Raw genomic sequence first — 18,269 nt, forward strand, 5'->3', positions numbered from 1 at the left:
CCTCTTTCCCCTACTTGTCTCTGTTATCTTCTTTTTTGTTCTCAGTAGAACTCCTGGGACCTTAATATGGGGATATTTACTTTAAAAAAGATTTCTTTAGATTTTCTGGTATATTTTGCACTGAACACATATGCAAGGTTTAGCCACCAAGTAAAATCTTTAGAAATCTCAAGTCTCTCTGATGTGCAAAAAGCCCAACAAATATTTTTCGTATCTATTTAGAACAGCAATACAAAGACTATTGTTAGTCTTCCTTTTGATTGTATCACCTCTTACAGTGTGTTGCTTCACTCATTCTTTCTGCTTTATAATGTAAAACATAATAGTTTTTTTCATTTTCAGGGTCTTCCATGATCTCTTCTACCCTATCTATCATTTCACATTCACTATGAAGATGTCAGTCCTGTCCCCGAGTCTCTCACCCATCTCATTTTTCAAAGAATTTTCTTTCAAAATATCTTCCTTCCTCCTTCCCAAGTGTTTCAAATGAACTCCCTGACAATGCCGACAATAGAACTTTGCTGGTCTCCTTTAAAAGTCCCTTAAGCTTCTCTTTTTGGCATAATACCAGCAGGATTTTCACAATGGCTAGTTACCACTACTACTATGTAAAGCTCTGAAGTTTCTTAGTTTCCTAAGACAGATTTTCCTTAGACAGTTTTTTGTTCTGTCTGTCTCTGTACACTATTTCTCATGTTCAGATTCATAATTCCTGGTCTGTGGGGCAAGGATCATCTCTTTGTTTGGTGTTTGCACTAGGCTTAGAATGATGCACTCCTGGATGCAAGGCTGATCTGTGACTAGTAAAAATAATAATAATAAAAAAAAAAACAACAAACAAACAATGGTAGGAAGAGTAGCTTTGAAGAAAGAGCTGGTTATGTGCTCTGGCAAAAGAACCCTATCATTTTCTGAGACCCGAAACACACAATAAGTTGTCAAGGAACAATTGGTTACTCTCATAGTGATAAATGTGTCATCATGTCTCAAATTCATTTGCTTTAGCATGTATGAGTGCTCACTCCTGATGAAAAGCCATTCCAGAATACCCAACTAAATAACTACTTTAGCAAAAGTAAAGCCTCCAAGAGAGTTATATTTTAAAAACTTTTGTATTGCCAGATTTCGGAGTTGTGTGGTCTAGAAATTGTGCCAGAGGTACAACAGTTCATTACTACAATAACATAAATTTTAATGGGGTTTTTTAGAAGCTCCAGAGAAAACAAGGGCTCTATAGTGCAGTCAATTAAATCTCTATTTGTGATACAGTAATATCAGGGAAGACCTGTTGGGTCTGTTGACAACTGCATAGTATGGGAAAGACTTCAGTTCTCAGTAGTATTTCCTGGATCAAAATACATTATTGTTCTAGTAGAAATAAAATGAGGCACAGATGTCCCCACATAGTACAAAATATGAATTTTGTGACATGAACAATGACTTTTGTGACATGAACAATATGTAAATAAGACATCAAATTGCTAATTGGGACATCCTGAACAAAAACTAAGGGCAGATAGTAAAGGAAACCATAAATGGGAAGTCAGCTAGATGAATTCAGTAACCATTGAACATTTGCAGATGTTAATATAAGGGACAACAAAAGGTAATCTTTTTTTAAAGTATTTTTTTCAAAAAGGACAAAAACAGATTAAAGTATATGTGTATTGTAAATCCAGTCAAAAAAAGAAGTTAAATCATGTTGTTTTATAAACAAAGGTAGCATTTCTGTCTGAATGTGCAAATAATTTAACAGTTACTCTAATCCATTCTTCCAACCAAAATTATTAAAATGACTCATTATTATGTTCTACATTGTGTAACACTTTATTAACAAGGATTTAGTTTTAGTCCAGTGCCATTAAAAACAGAGCCAACTTTTTACAGAAGATATGTTTGATCCTGTAAATACTTCCATCATGCACAGCCCACTGAATTCCAGTGAAATGTTCAGGACCAGAATAAAATAGAGTTTTTTAAAACTGTAGACAAACACAGTAAAAACAAAGGCTAAATAAAATATAGGTAAGCCACAAACTTTGTTTTGAGGGGGTAGTAATTAACACAGAAATACAGTTGAACCCATCTTCCCAATATAGGCCTAATTTTAGCAGCTTGTACTCTTAAAACTTCATTAAAATCCCTCTTGTTAGTGACTCATGATATTTTAGAGTTGTGTTTTCCTGTGAAGCTTGGTAAAAAACAATGGATGAATTTATTTCACAGTCATAATGTTGAATTTAAATAAAATATGGTTTTGAATACACAATTGTAACCTAGCCAATGAAATGTTTGCTGTCTCAGTCACGAATTTCATATTTAGGATTTGCAGTGATGAGGCTGAACGAGAGTTTCTTGATTGAATGCAAATTAGTCTTGGTCCTTCTTGTGGCCCTCCTATCTTTCAGAATATGTCTAAACTGCAGTGAAGGAATTCCTTCAGCAGGGTGCTACGATATACAAACTTGTGCTGGCCTTAGACTGATGATCTTGAGCACCGGTAGGTGTCTGTCCCCAACACCACATAGGTAAGACCCTCCAGAGAAGCTGCATCTAGAGACAGAGGTTCCTACAACCCTGCCATATGCCAGATCTGAGACAGGGAGAAGGTACACTGCTCTTTCCTTCTCCAACATGCTTCTTGGCTTCGTGTTCACAGGCACCAAATGGAAATGTACATGGTTGATGGATGAGCTGGCAAAAAATACAGAGCTGTGCTGAGGCTTGGAAAGGCACTCCCACCTTTTACGTGTAGAAAGACTTAATTATTCTGTTATTTCATGCTATTGCATTGGTCTAATGGAGGAAAAACATCAGGGTCCAAGTCACTAAATTAGAAAGAACAGATTATTTTTTTTTTTTATTTCAGAAATCAGCATAATAGAGCTTGAGTAAATATGATATATTTATAATTACTTTCCACAATAATGATAACAGCTACAAAAGCTAAGAAACTGCTTACATATAAACCCCAGTTTGGGCAAGATTTCTTGGAAAAGAGGAGAGCCAGGACTTAGTTCAGCGTAGCGTTTAATCACATGTATAACATTTAATGTTAACCTCATGCATATATGCTTTGTGGTTTTGAGATCTAAATGGAAAAAAAACCCAACAAATAAATAGCTTAAATACTTTTCTTTGACATTTCTCTTTTCTATTTGGAAATATGTTAAGCAGCCTTTCGTTCTGGAGCAGAACATTTTTTGCTAAGTCTGTCAAACTAAGCAAACAGAAACAAAAGGTTTCAACTACTTCATGCGGGAGTGACTGCACTGCATGATTTATTTGAAGGTAACCACTGAGTCACCCTCACAGTGGATTTGACTGTTCACAAAGAAATCCTCTGTCTTTTTTTTTTTCATTCTGGACATCTGAGGGCTTCTCTAGTGTCACCAGCTGATTCCTTTTCATCAGCTTGTTGGGAGATGTGACTCTCCTCCCAAGAGCAGTGCTTCCAGTAGCCAGGAAAGCAGCTTGATGCCACTGCTGCCTGCTTGGTGGGTCCAGCTAGAGGGATGCTTTGGGAACAAGGAAGGGCAGAAAGGTGCCAGAAGGGAGAGCAGCCACCAATGACAGTAAGGCACCTCAAAGACTCTGAATTGTGGTGCAAAGCACACCTCACAGGGCATGAGAAGATCTATGTGCTGTCCCTGAGCCCCCCCCAGAGCAGGGATGATGATAGCTCTCAACCTTGTAACTCCATTGCCACACACTTCACTAATGTGCAAATGCAGCAAAGGGTGGTCAAACATAGTCAGAGAAAATACCAATGAGTACATAAAAACAAATCTGAATTAACTGCCAGCCCCAGAGAAATTGTTTTCTTGTGTCTATTAGCTAGAAAATATTTAGATGCTTGAAAAGCCATTACTGGCTTGGGAATAATTAATTAGTTTAATTTCATGGTGCTGCCTTCCTGAATTTTTGTCATAATAAATACTGATTTATAAAATCTTAAATGCCTAAAAATCCCTATTCCGTTTCATATCTTAGATTTTATCTTTAGCTTAGTTCTAAGTTTGAATACTATTTAAACACCTTCATTATAGACAATAACAAGTAGTGGAGAAATTTTTGCTGAAAGGTACACACCTATGCCTCTTGCACCCTTACTGCAATACTGTTTCCCTTCAGTCTTTGACAAGAATCTGAACCTTTACTTGATCACTCAAATGTACAGTAGTTCTGCTGATGTTTCTCAAATACATAAAATTAACTATATATACAAATATTTCCATATTTAAAATCCTAATTAAAAATAAAATCAGTAGACCAAAAGAAAGAAGAGAGTGAGGAACAGGAAGAAGCTTTAGTCTAAAACTGAAGATTAAAACTCTTAAATAATTGACTACCAAATCAAGGAAGAGTACTGTTATAGAAATCTTTATTGACTATTTATAATATAATGCGTTGCAGAGGTCCCAACCACTCTGACCCCATTCTGACCCCATTCTGACCCCATTCTGACCCCATTCTGACAGGTGATTTTGAGAAATACTGAAGAAGCAGTTCTTGTCCCTAGTAGTGCAAGCAGAGGAGACAGATGAGAGGGGAAAGATGATTATCAACTTTATTTAAAAGCTGAAGAACAGAGGCACAGCCAGTACCTGTAACTTGCCTGGGTACAGGCAGGATGTTTCTTAACAGAACACTGATAATGATTTCCAGTCATGGCATAGTTATTCTCCTTTTCATTTGTTCCTGGTGACCTCAAATTATAAATTTAGCGATGATGTGTCCTGGCCTGGAGTAAAAGAATAATGACACTGCCTAAAAGAAACAAAACACCTAGAAAATGAAACCCACCTGAAGACTGCAGCAGTGGTGGATCATAGCCTGTGTGTGGGTTCTGTTGATTGCTACCTTAATCACTGCCGATATGAAATTATTATTTGCTGGATAGAAAGCATCAAGTAGAAATGGGTCTTTAGAGATGATCTGAGTGGAAAAGAGCATCAAGAGAGTTGTCGAGGTGTACCACATTTGCTTATATATGTAGGATGACACTTAGAAAGAAGTGTATGGAATGAATCACAAGATTTTATAGCCCTGACCAGAGTATCAGAACATCTACTACCAGCAAAATCCCGGAGGTGATAAAAAATTGATTTGCAAAGCAAAAGAGACAAGCTATTTTGATACCAAGTTATTAGAAATTAAACATTGTATTTTCAGTCCAAGAAATTCACACGTATTACCTGTGGCAGGGATTCTGATTAAGAACATGAAGGTGAGTTGCTATCACCAAGCACCAGGCTTTTGTCCTGGTGATTTTTTCCTCCTTTTACATTCTTAGAAGGTCTATGAGGTTTCCCTTGAATTTTCCCTCTTCTTGTGAGCGCTGCTGTTCTGTATTGTCTGGACTCGAAGGTCTTGAATAGCACCTTGCAGTTCTAATTCTTGCAGCTGGAAAGATTGTAAAATGAATCACTGAACATTGTTCAAAGAGTTGAACTCAGAAATGTACTGCGTTTTTCAAGAAGCAAAGCAAGGCATGAAGCCAAGCTTTAACAAAATAGAATTGATTAAAAACAATAATTTTGAAGAAACAGCACCTTCTTACAATTTAATCCAGAGTATTGGTAGCACTGGATTGTGACAATGTTAGGACTGACCCATTGAACTCAAGCCTGTTTGTATTTTCATGGGTTTGAACAAAAAAAACCCAACAGTGTTCTGTGACATGGCTGAATTTATTAAAGTTAGCAGTATTGACTGTAAAAGCCGATGTTAAGCACCCAGTGAACATTTTTCTGTAAGGGTGAATTTAGTTATCAACTTCCTGGTAGCTCTAACTCTGGTACCATTTTGACATGACAGGGCCCAATCTTTACAATGTAATATTACAATGTGAAATTTTAAAAGTCCTCAGACTTTTGGTAAAAAACCAAAGGTCCAAGGGAGGCTTCTGTATTTTGTGAATAGCTGGTTCATTTCTATTCCATAGCCTACAACTGCAGGATTGAAGGATTCCTTGAAACTACTAGGAAAGTAGTAGAAAGGGCAGAAAAGTCCCATCAGGAGGAATGAAGAACTGTCTACTTCAAGTATTCATCAACTTGGGCACTAGAGAAGACTTGTCCATTATTGTAGACACTGGATCAGTTTATCTGCATGGCACTGTGCAGTGTTGGCAGTACCAAAGGCAGCCCCTGGGGAACAGAGAAGAGCTGAACTGTTCTGAAAAGATGCTCTAACCTAGGCTACAAAAACCTGCTGAGAAGCACAGCATATTAATTTATGTGAAGCACCTATAACCTGTGCTAACACACCGCATGTTAGAACAGTTAACCTCACTGGGCAATGTCATGTGCTGTGCAGGTGCAAAGACAGTGATTTTGCTTTGCAACTGAACATTAGATGAGGAAAACAGCCAGGTTTCCTAGGCACTGAGCTGACGGCCTGACATCTAGACCACCTTCCATTTTCCTTGCAGAACAAGAGGTAGAGAACATGTGCAAAAGTGGAACATATCTTTCAGCACACTTGCTGTCTCTTGCTTTCATTTCACAGCTCAATCTGGTTTTGAGTTGCTCTTCGGAGTTCATGCAATCTGTGAATCTTAAGCCGCTGTTCTAGATGAAAATTCAGTTACACTTCCTGGTCTTACCTAGGCCGCACCATGCCAAAGTATCTCAGAGTTTACCATTGTATTTTGCCTTCTATATCATGAGTGTTCTTGAAATGCATGCTTGATATTACCTGCTGTCGCTATGGAGCACAGAGGAATAAAAATGTGAAGTAGTATAATGGAACAGCCTTTGAGCATTACAAATTTATCTCTTTGGTACATATCAAAATTTATTTCATTCAAACTTGTATATTTTGATTGTAGCTCAAATCCCTGAATCTCTGGTACAATACACTGTACTTGTTTACAGTAGTTTCTGTATGATGCTAGCTAATTGGTATTACCAGCAGGACATGTAACAATTATTTCTGGTTTCTGTCTGTTGATTTCAATAAAAACAGGAGTTGTTCACGCTGAGGTTTTACTGTTTGGTTGTCAGAACACAACACAATATTATTAAAAGAGTTAAGGTTAATTATGCATCCTTTTGAACCAAGCATTTACAGCAGTCAAATTTTAGCTTCCAGATACAGTCCAAGAGTCTAATATTAAAGTAATAAATTTTCTTGTAAAACTCTAAAGCTGCATTAGTTTTGATTTTTTAAATAACTGGCACCAGCCTAAGAAATTACTGAGACCAAGGATGTAAAAAATAAAACAAGATGTAAAAAATAAAAAAAAAAACTGCTCTGGATTTTCATTTCCCCCCCCCCCCACTTTCCAAAGAGTGGATTGAAATTTTTAGAGGAAAAAAAGTTTGTGGATGCATTGTCTTACACAGTCGGAATTCAGAAGCATCCCAATCTGGAACAAACAGGAATTCTCTTTGCTTTTCTGGCAAACCAATTCGGAGGACACTGCATTCAGATGTAAATATCAGCACACCAGGAAAATGTCCACAAGACACAGAGAATTCACAGGGGGGGGAAATTAATAAGATGATATTTAATGAGACAATATTTTAAAAACAGACTGAAAAATTAAAGCAACAATTCTTCTCTCCTTCCTTTTGTCTCTGATTAATGATTGTCAAGATCAGCTACAAAGATCATTTCTGGAGAAAAACTAATTGGTGCTCTGAAAATCACAGGTGTAAAGTTGCATTTTGTAGGGTGAATGAGTAGAAGATCAGGTTTACAGTTGGACTCGATGATCTTAAAGGTCTGTTCCAACCTAAATGATTCTATGATTGTGTGATTTGAGAACAATAAGGCAAGAGCCAAATTGTCAGTGTAAAGTTATCTACAAAATAATAATTTATAGTTCTTTCTTTACTGTGTAAAAGTTTTGGATATTTATATCCGTATCCTACTGTTCTACCTAATCACTTCTTACACAAGTCTGCTGCCTTGTTTACTAGGTTGTTTAGTTGCATATAGCTGTTCTTTGTTCACTGATGTCCAAGGGCTGAACCTTTTTAGGGCAGCAGCTGTCTTTCATACTGACTCTTTTCTGATCTTTTTGTCTCTACTGTCATATTATACATTATATAATAATACTATAAATGGGTTCAAGTTATGTCAGATGAGGTTTAGAGTGGATATTAGGAAAATTTTTTGCACTGAAAGGGTTATTAAACATTGGAACAGGCTTCCCTGGGGAGGTGGTGGATTCGCCATCCCGGAGGTTTTTAAAAAAAAAAGAGTAGATGTGGTACTTGGAGACATAGTTTAGAAGTGGTTTTGTCAGGGTAGGTTAATGGTTGGACTTGATGATCTTAAAGGTCCCTTCCAACCTCAACAATTCTATGATTCTATGATTAGCAGTGGCCCACAAGCAACATCCTGTAGCCTACAAAGAGTACAATTACACATATAGCTATTTATAGCTAAAGCAGACGTTTTGTTTGCTTGTTTATATTTATGGATATTTCATCTTTTCTCCATATTGGCTTCAGGTTGTCCAGGCCATCCCTTCTACCCTTTGCCTTTCTCATAATCATGAGGAAAACATCTGTTTAACGTGACATAACTTTCATGTGTTCCATTTGCTGCCACACTTAATTCAATGTTTGTGCAATTTTCACCATTGACTTGTTCTAGAGGGAGAATAAGCTTGCTTTTGCAGTCCAGATAGTGCAAATTGTTGTCATCAGCCTGTTACCTCTCTGCTGGATTCTGCATCACTGTCAGTCATTCTTTCACAGTGAATCAGATAGGTGTTCTGAAGTAATCTATCATTCAAGTGACTAGCAGAAATGTGTTGAAGTTCCAGTTAGACCAGGATGGGACATATAATTTTATGACAAACTCCCCTTTATATTTCTCAAATAATTACTAGACTTATGGAAACAGGAAATTAGAATATTGAGAAAATGTTGCTGAAAGTAGGCTTCCGCTTCTTTGCTGTTACCACCTTAGGGGAACTAAGAGTAGTCCAGACACTGATGGTCCAGACACTGATGAAGGATAAAACCCTGTCAGTGGGATTTTTGTCACTGACTTCAATTGAAAATGTAATTTGCTTGTGGTTGTGTCTCAAAATGTCAGTGTACGAAATGAGCTTGGCACTTGCTCTTTATCTTAGAAGGATTAGAAAGTGTATGGGAGCACCCAGCCAAACCGGTTTCAGAGCACAATAGATGAGCTGCAGGGAGTTGTCATCCGACTCAGCTTCATCTCCGCCTTACCTTGTCTATGCAGAGATAACTTGGGGGGAGCTGCAAAACAGCTTAGCCCGGGGTTATCTCAAGATTGCATATAAGAACTGAAACCAAATGGCCCTTAACAAACAAAATGCCCTGAGTCCCATCCCACCACTATTCCCATGACTTTGAGAGCTAGACATCACAAATTGGCAACAGAGACATAGCTATCACACCACCAGAGGTAAATATCCCAGTGTAATCCACTTAGGCATAATCCTGCACCCCCACAGAATCAGGAAATATAAACAGCAAGAAAAATGGGGAATCTTCATACGATACAGCTGGCCTGTAGGAGATCCGTGTCCCCCCCTGTCCAGGACGCTGTACAGGGTAACTTCCCAGGGATTGAGTGACCTTACCTGAGAGAGAGGGTAAGTGACTAAGAAACATACATATTATATATGGCATGCTATTAAGTTTGTGATTGGTGCACTCTTTTAAGGTATTAATATCTAGCGCGCTTTTGGTTTGTGTTGTTACTTGTCGGGATCATTTGTAGGTTGCAATAGTGTATCCCTCTAATTTCTTCTAAACTGCATTAGTGTAATAGTCACTGTACAGCTAGAACTTGCAATAGTGATGTATTGGACCTGTGTGTGAAGTCCAAATAAATTGTTAATTTGAACCTCTCAGTGAAGTCCTTTTTCCGGTTTTGTCACAGAACGTCACCCCCTTGCCACAGATCCACCAAAAATATATAGTATCACAGGTGTCTCTCCTGTATGTCAATACATGGATGCAAAACATCAGATATCTGATATAACTATTACCCTATTTATCTAAAAAAAACCCTATATTTTATTTTTGGACTTCTCTTACGTAGTAGTACCATGAAAATTTAATTCAGCTAAGTCTCATATTTATTTTTAAAACAAAGCTTTCAAAATCCAAAATTGTTTATGTGCATTAAGTACTAAAAATATTTTTTTAATTTATTATTGAACTAATACAACTTCTCCTCTTTCCTTTTCTGTTCTGTTCACAACTAATGTCAAGAGTTTCATGTGATGAGGTTTCCTATACTATGCAAGACGGTTGGGAGAAGAGTGTAAGTCTCTGATTCATAAACTAATTCAAAGCAAGCAGTTCACTGTGTGAAGTTAATCTTGCAAGGAACAGATTAATCCTGATTTTGTGACCCACCTGGGAGCATAATATGACTACTATCTATATTCCTATTTGAATTGTAGGAGTATATTCGTATTGATTTGTAACAGTCAAAACCATGGTAACATATCAGTGTTCGCTCTTTTGTATCAGACAATTAGTTTTAGAAATAATCTTTTGAAAAAACTAGAAGGCATTCAGTTGAATGCATTGGAGTGTAATGTTCTGTAAATGTAAATTTAATGTAAAAAGTAAGTGACCAGTACTTAGGAGCATCATATAAATTTTCTGTGTAGTAGAATTATGAAAATGTCCCTCCAGGTTCTGAGTTTTGCTACTGATTGCAGGAAAACATCACTTGCATTTCTTTGGCATAAATTAGGTATGTTTGAAAGATTACTGTTTCAAGCACACAAATGCCAGCAAGGTGATGTATTCAACACAAGACACTATTTATGCAGGGATTTCAAGCTCATTTGAGGGACATAAGTAAAGTAGCTGAAGTGGACTCATTTTATGCAAAATAAAACTATAAAGATGAGGAGTCAGGATTAAATAGAGCAAGTGAATAAACTAATTGGGAAATAAGTAGTGGCCAGAATGATAACTCTACACAAAATAGTTTTTCCACCATTCAGTGTTTTACTTTGGAGGATATTGAGAACTATTTTAGTGTCCTCCATTGGTAAGCATGAAATAATATTGGTGGGTATCATAGAAAGTAAAATTTATAATGGCATATTTAACAATATAAATTGTCAGCATAGTCAACAAGTCTCTAATTCAAAAGAATTGTTCCCATCAGCAAATTCAATGAATCATGGATGCCATTCTTTCATATACAGAATAGGATCCAAACACTATAGACATCTAAATGTAGACAGAACCCAGCCAAGAAAATATTTAATAATTATGAATTCATTTATACCTTCTACAACATTGGGATCCTTAGCTTAGAAACAATTTGTTTTGTCTTCTGTAGAACCTGCCACTCATAAAGCAGAAATAAAACTAAATCCACTTCAGGACATAGCCACCATTTATGGACCTGGGGTAAAATCCAAAGTAATATTTAAATGTCCCTAATGCCCATCGTTCTCATGAAATTTCCTCAGACATTTAAGACTCATGCCAAGGGCATAAGTTTTTCTTCCTATCTGCCTTCTAAGGCCACCTGGGATTCATAATCTCTGGGTCTTGGTGCCTCTATGGAATTTGGTAGGCACATTCTGAGTATAATTAGGACATGGCTTTGAGTTTTATACACAGTTCAACTTGGCTTTTCAGTGAAAATTCATTCAGTGATGCCTAAGGTTTGGCATAATATTCTAGACATTGATACACTCATCCTTACTTAGAAAATAACTGATTTTAGTTCTAGATCTGTTTCAGCGTGAGTCTACAATTCCTGTTTTCCATGATGTGCCCCAATAGCCACATTATTTGCTGACTGCTAGTTCTATGAAATGCAACTCTGTCAAAACTCCATGGAATCAGCAACGTGAACCATTGGGGTGGAAGGCAATCAGCAGCCTGTCTTTCTTGCTTAATCTCTTAAATTCTTAGTCTGGAGACCCTCTTCTGTGGTAAGAGTGTAAAATCACAACTTTAAGATTAAGTTTGAGGACATTTTTATTTCCAGAGAGCTGCTTGATGGTTTCCCAAATTCCCTGGGAAAGTGATTTCATTTCCCAGCTCAGAATTCAGATTCTGTTTCTGAATCTAGGTCTTTGTCTGCTAGACATTTCAATATGAAGAATTACAGTGCTTACTGCCTTTTTCTGTCTGCCTCTGACCTCCTGTGTGGAATATGGAAAACGGGAACATGGAATATGAGCGTTGATGTCTTATGTGAAGCACAGGAAAACCAGATGTTTCCAAATAGTGTCATCATATGAAAATTCTTCTTCAGTGGCCAGCGTGAGAAGACAAATAGTTTATAGTGTAATGGACATATTACCTGCAAAATATCTGGTCTCTGTTTCCAATGCTACTTCTGTATTTTAATTAAACTTTCTTAGGAAAAGATGTGACCTAGAGTCTTATCTCTCAAGCACGGACTTTTGCTAATAGACTTCAGCCATACCTCCTTTCACTTTCTCTTCTTCTTCAGTAAACCTTTAATTCCTTTCTACACATCAGCCAAATTTCAGCAGCAGTGAACAATTTCCTTTGCAAAAAAAAAAAACTGCTTATAGGCTAGTTTCAAAGTACATCATTGAGAAATAGCAAGCATGGGTTGAATGTTTTCATAAGGCTATCTCCTTTAGATGTGTGTAAGCCACTAAATTATTATGTTTTTTTAAAATTGGGATGTTGCCATAGAGTACAGAATCAGCTCTTGTGAATTGTGTTAAGTAGGGTCTGAGAAAACCTACTAAGTAGAGCAGATCTGTTTTCTGAATCTTAAATGGGTTTAGGTGCTGAGCTGCGCAGAAGCAGAACTCAGAGTTGTCTTTCAACTCAAACTTTATATTCAAGACCTGAGACACATATGAAATTAAAGCAGCAGGCATTCTGTATTTATGAAAAAACCTTTCACTTAAAAGACATTTAAAGTCCTTTTCTTGGATTTAATTCATAAAGATTAACCTTGAGGATTATTAGGTTGGACTGGGATCTTTAAGCTGTAAGGTAGTAAAGGTAAGTCATATCAAGCACATCTGACAACCTTTAAAATAAATTATGTGTTAACAGTTATACTAACCAGAAATCACATTTTCTTTCTATTGATTTTTCAATTTAATTACAAAAAAAAAAAAAGGTATGCTAAGAAAAATAGGCTAAGAAAAAAATTAAATAGAAAACCCCAAAGTTATTAAGGAATTGATTCAAATAAGAGATACAAAGAAAAAGATTGTGAGTGATGCCTGATGGAGAGTTCCCAAATGAACATACACATCTTGCCATGAAAAGGTCAGATTGTGGGAGCAATCTGTGGGAGCAAAGTGGACTTCCACTCCACTTGAGCCGATGAGACCTAAGTGACCTTTAATGGGAGTCCACCTTAGAATGTTCTTTGAGGCTTCCAAGTAATCATCCTTATGTCTACAGTTTGGGGATATTAAAAACTGAAACACACAGATTCCCTTCAATGTCACAGGTAGTTCTTCCGAAAAGAGAGTTAAAAGCTACTTTTTTGCAGTTTTTTATTTATGTGCAACAAACCCAGAAATTTGTTGCAAATCACTGTTTTCATCACTGCCCTTTACAACATCTTACCATGATTTTCAGCTGTGAATGGGAGATGTCTATATGTGTATGACCATCTCATACTTTTAAAGACTGTTTCTCAAAATCATGCAATGGATGTATTTAAACATTTTCATTTGCTTTAATTCTACAAGGTTTCACTGAAATTCATTCTCACATGACACAATTGAAGTAGTCATATTATTATATTAGGAAATACCCATGAAGTTTGCAGGTACTACTGAATTTTCATGTATAATATGTCAAATGCTTTATTTTACAGAATGACACAGCCACTTAGAGTCCAAGAAACATGTGCTTGGAGATTACAGAGAAATTTCATTTTACATTTCCAGAGAGCTTCTCGTTTCTGGTATTTTTCCTGTGAATCCAACAAAACCTATTTAGCACAGAAAGTGACCTTTAATAAATAGCTTCTAAACCTTTACAAATATCATAACTGAATTTCAAAATCAGGAAATCCAATTTTTCCACATAATAAAGCTTTTGATGGCTGTATCTGAATGCTTTGAAGCCTTTCAAGAAGTTAAAAGTTGGGAGATAAAATTTCTCTTTTCTTATAAGCCATTTTCTTTCTGTGTGATTGCACTGTCTCTTCTTCCTACAATAAATCTGTCTCATTAATGGCTAATAGTACTTCATGAATTTGTCGTTAGATGTCAATTCAACAGTGACCAGTTTCTAGCTCAGCCACTAAAGGTTTGTCATGAGGCTTGAACTCCTTTTACTGCCTCACTTTCAGACACAGAAAACCCTAATTTCCACCCATATTCTCTGTTGACTTGATGTTTTCAGGAGATGTGTCGGTGCATACCTAAGGACCTGCAGGATTTTCTGCACTGGAGGAGATTACAATGCCTGTTATTTATTCCCTTGCTTAGGATCACAGAGATGTTTTGGCCACTCAAGCTAAAAGGGAAGTAAAAGGCAAAGTATATAGAACTACCAATCTTCTAAGTCATTTGTTCCCCCCTTCCCATTTCGTTCCACTACTTCTTGCAAAATAAAACGCTATGTTACCATAATTTGGAATTTGAATTATGCAAATAATAAATTACTAGAAGGCTACTACCTTCCTTAGAAATCTCTTGAGTGGAAATATGTAACACAAAACCACAAGGACTTAATTGTCACTTTAAAAGAAATGTGGTCATAGTGATCCCTTCTGATCTTAAAGTTCATCAACCAATGTTTAATTTTCAAGTGGTTTCAAGTTAAATATGCATTGTGGGTTTTGCCCTTTTCTGCTGAGACAACGCTGCTCAGTGTTTTCCCTCATAAGACCTTTTCTTTCATGCCAGTAATCAGTGAATCAAGAGTCAGATATTTAAGCTAGGGCTACCATATAAGGTAACAAATTCTAATGATGCTTTTTAAAAAGCATTTATGCAGATTTTGTTTATAAATTATAACCTTTGCTAAGTTGTAGTGGTAACATAGTTATAATAATTATGTTCTTAATAATAATACCTCCAATATGTTTTCATGTTACGGCACTCGAGCTTTGCATATCCACTGATAAGAGATCTTTAACACATATTAGGAATTAATATACATATTCACTGTGTAAATGTACAATTAATGAATACCTCATTATCTTCCCTTGATTAAATGATGTTGTATAAGGCCTTAAGATCGCCTTATATTTGGAAAACTATGTAACAAGAAATAATTCATCTGACCTGTCACAGGGTCAACTTTGAATGAGATGCTTTAGATGCTGTTGATCCAGTCACCTACTGAATGTCCATGGCATAAGATGCAAATCTGTAATTTATTGGATACAGCTCAGTTCACATGGTAGAGATCATCTCCGTATTTCTTGTTGAAATAGAAAGACTTTGACTGGCAGAAACTTGCTAAAGTCAGTTTCACATCATTTGGCCTAGAAGAGTTCACCAACTCATGCATTGGTATCAGCTCACTTTCAGGGACACACAGATAATTAGTGTATTCCTGCTATTTTCTAAAAGAGCTAGTGAAAGCTTCCATGACATGTAGAAAACACCCAGTGACAACAGTGCTCCCTTCTCATCAGTTTTTAACCTTCAGCTTTTTCTTGGTTATGACAGAAATAGCAATGTTACATTCCAAAAAGGCACACACACTAGCCAGTATTAGATCTATCTCAGCATCAAGGAAGCATGCTGTTTCATGGGTAACATGCATCCATAGCTTATGCCTGCACCCTCTCATACATCAGCCAAAATGTATGATTGCTGAACACAGGAAAAAACACCAAGATATCTCTGTCTTCAGCAATGATCGTGATTGATTTTGTATCCACAGTCTGCAGTGCATAGTCCATGTAACATAACATGAATATCTGCTTACTTGTAAGATAGTCTAAGATAATTTACCTCAAAACAATAATTTCTTAGGTTAAAACTGAATGCATTCTGTTAGATAGAGAACTTTATTTTGTAGTTTCTCTCAATGACTGGCTATTGCTATTTTCTCTTATTTTCCTATTCCATGACCAAGAATTTGGTATAGGTACACAACTGATATGGCATATTGATGGTATATGCATTTTTGGAAGAGCCTCATTACAATAGGACACTTACAGGTTTGTCAAGCTAGCCGTCTTTGTACTTACCTTATTATGCAGTTGTTCTAAGCAAGGTTTCATCATCTGTTCAGTGTTTCAGTTCTCCTGCACAACTGTAGATCATAGGAGTTTGATTAAAGCTACACCATGTTTCTCAGTTGTCCAATACAACTTTTATAGCTATAGCAATTAGTACTACAGTGCAACAGTTTTCGATACTCTTTGGCTGTGACTCCTTATTTACTGTCATCTCAAACTGCCTCATTTAAAGGCATTGCCAAAGTGAATTGAGCTACTCTGGACCAAGAATCTCTCTTTCAAGCAGATGTGCATGTTCGGATAGGTGGCTGGTAAACACAAGTGGAAACAGCAGGCGTAAGCCAGCTTGTCATAGAAAAGGTGTAATTCAGAGGTAGGACCTTTACCATAATGCTATGACATCCATGTTACAAATTCATGTATGCTGGTAGTTCTGCATTATTACGGTTTCTTTAGCTCTACTCTGTGATACACACTTCAACAAAGATCACAGTCTGTAAAAATGAGATGTTCCAAAGGACAGCACTGAAATGTGCTTGGCAAATACCATCACAAGCATTTCTGGTATAATTAACTGCCTCTTCTGAGTAAGCAAAAATAGCAGCATAATTATTTGAAAGTAAAGGATTTATTTTTTTCCCTTCTAAATCTGAGAAGTGACTTCTATATGACTTTTTACGGCCTGACAGTATGGTGGGAATGACATTTAGAAGAACATCTTCACTTCATCTTGGAAAAACTACTCATCTGGAAAGATTATTGCTCAATTAAACTATGCAAATAAATTTGAATCCTTCAAATTCAAAAAAATGAGATTATATTGTCCCCAACTGAAGAATTCTATATTTCTAGGTTCAGTCGGTCATCAACCAATTTGCAATTATGTGCACATAAAACACAGTCAAGTCAAGTTCTCCTGAAATCTACTTGTGGGCTCAGGTGGACCTGTTATTTTTCCATTAAAAAAATAATAATATTCTTTCTGAGTTTTATGTCACCCAAAATTATTACATTATTTTTATTTATTGTTGCACCTTACATCTTTTTCTCTTCAGCCATCAACAGGTGACAAAATACAAAATAAGGAATGATTATGAAAAGTTTTGCTTAAAATTCCACTTGCTTTATAAAAAACTTATCTTAGAGATCTATTCTCCAGCTAAACTATAACTGATGATTTACATCTGATTCATGCAGCAGAATGTCCAGCTTTATAAATATTTAAATCAAAGTAATAATTGGAAGAAATGCAGTGGATATATTTCATCTTGTTAATGGACAATGTTTCTCTTTTATACCGGATCATAACATCTCAGTAGACAACAAAACAGACAAAGTGTTTTTCTTCAGAATCTATGAAATAAAACTTCCTCTGCTTCTATGTACTGTGTGTATCAGATTTCCAATTTTGTATACTTGTTTTAAAAATGTGATTTGCAGTATTTCTGACTAGTACTGCAAAGGTGGATATTTTGTATCTACTGATGTTTTGATTGTCAATTACTGTAAATATCTAAGCAAAGTAAATCTATTTAAGTCTTATGGATACAAGCCACAAGACCTGTTCTGGGATGCAATGAGGTATTTGGATATTATCACTCTTCTAATGGTTAAAACTTTTCTTCTCATTTCCAGCCAAAATTGAATGTATCATTAATACTCTTTTCTTGAGTTACTGTTGTCTAGTTCCTAGACTAATGCTGTATTTTACTTTTTATGACTCATTTTTTTACCCTTATGTTTAACCACATATGTTATTTATTAAAAGTGATCAGCTTAGTCAGCTTTTTCAGCTGTCATATTAAAATGAATAAGCCGGGCTTTTTCGTCATTTTTCTCCAGGTGGATTCTCTGTTCCTATCACTATTCCAGTAGTCCTTCCATTTTTTAGTTCAACTTTTTAAAACTATAAAGGAGGGATAAAATTGCAGGGTAACAGGACATCTGCTGAAACATTATTCTAAGTTTTAGTGTTGGGGTTTTTTGGTTAGGAACCTCTTGGTATTTAAAGAAATAAGATGATGAATGCAAAATGATAGTGTTTCTGGATACTTCCACACTGTACTTCAGTGTGACTGATTTCAATTTCACCTTAATCACATTTTATGGAACTGCTGCTGTTTAGCTTAACTGTCTTTTCC

The sequence above is a fragment of the Charadrius vociferus genome, unplaced genomic scaffold (assembly GCF_000708025.1).
Source record: "Charadrius vociferus isolate BGI_N301 unplaced genomic scaffold, ASM70802v2 scaffold155, whole genome shotgun sequence".
Lineage (NCBI taxonomy): Eukaryota > Metazoa > Chordata > Aves > Charadriiformes > Charadriidae > Charadrius > Charadrius vociferus.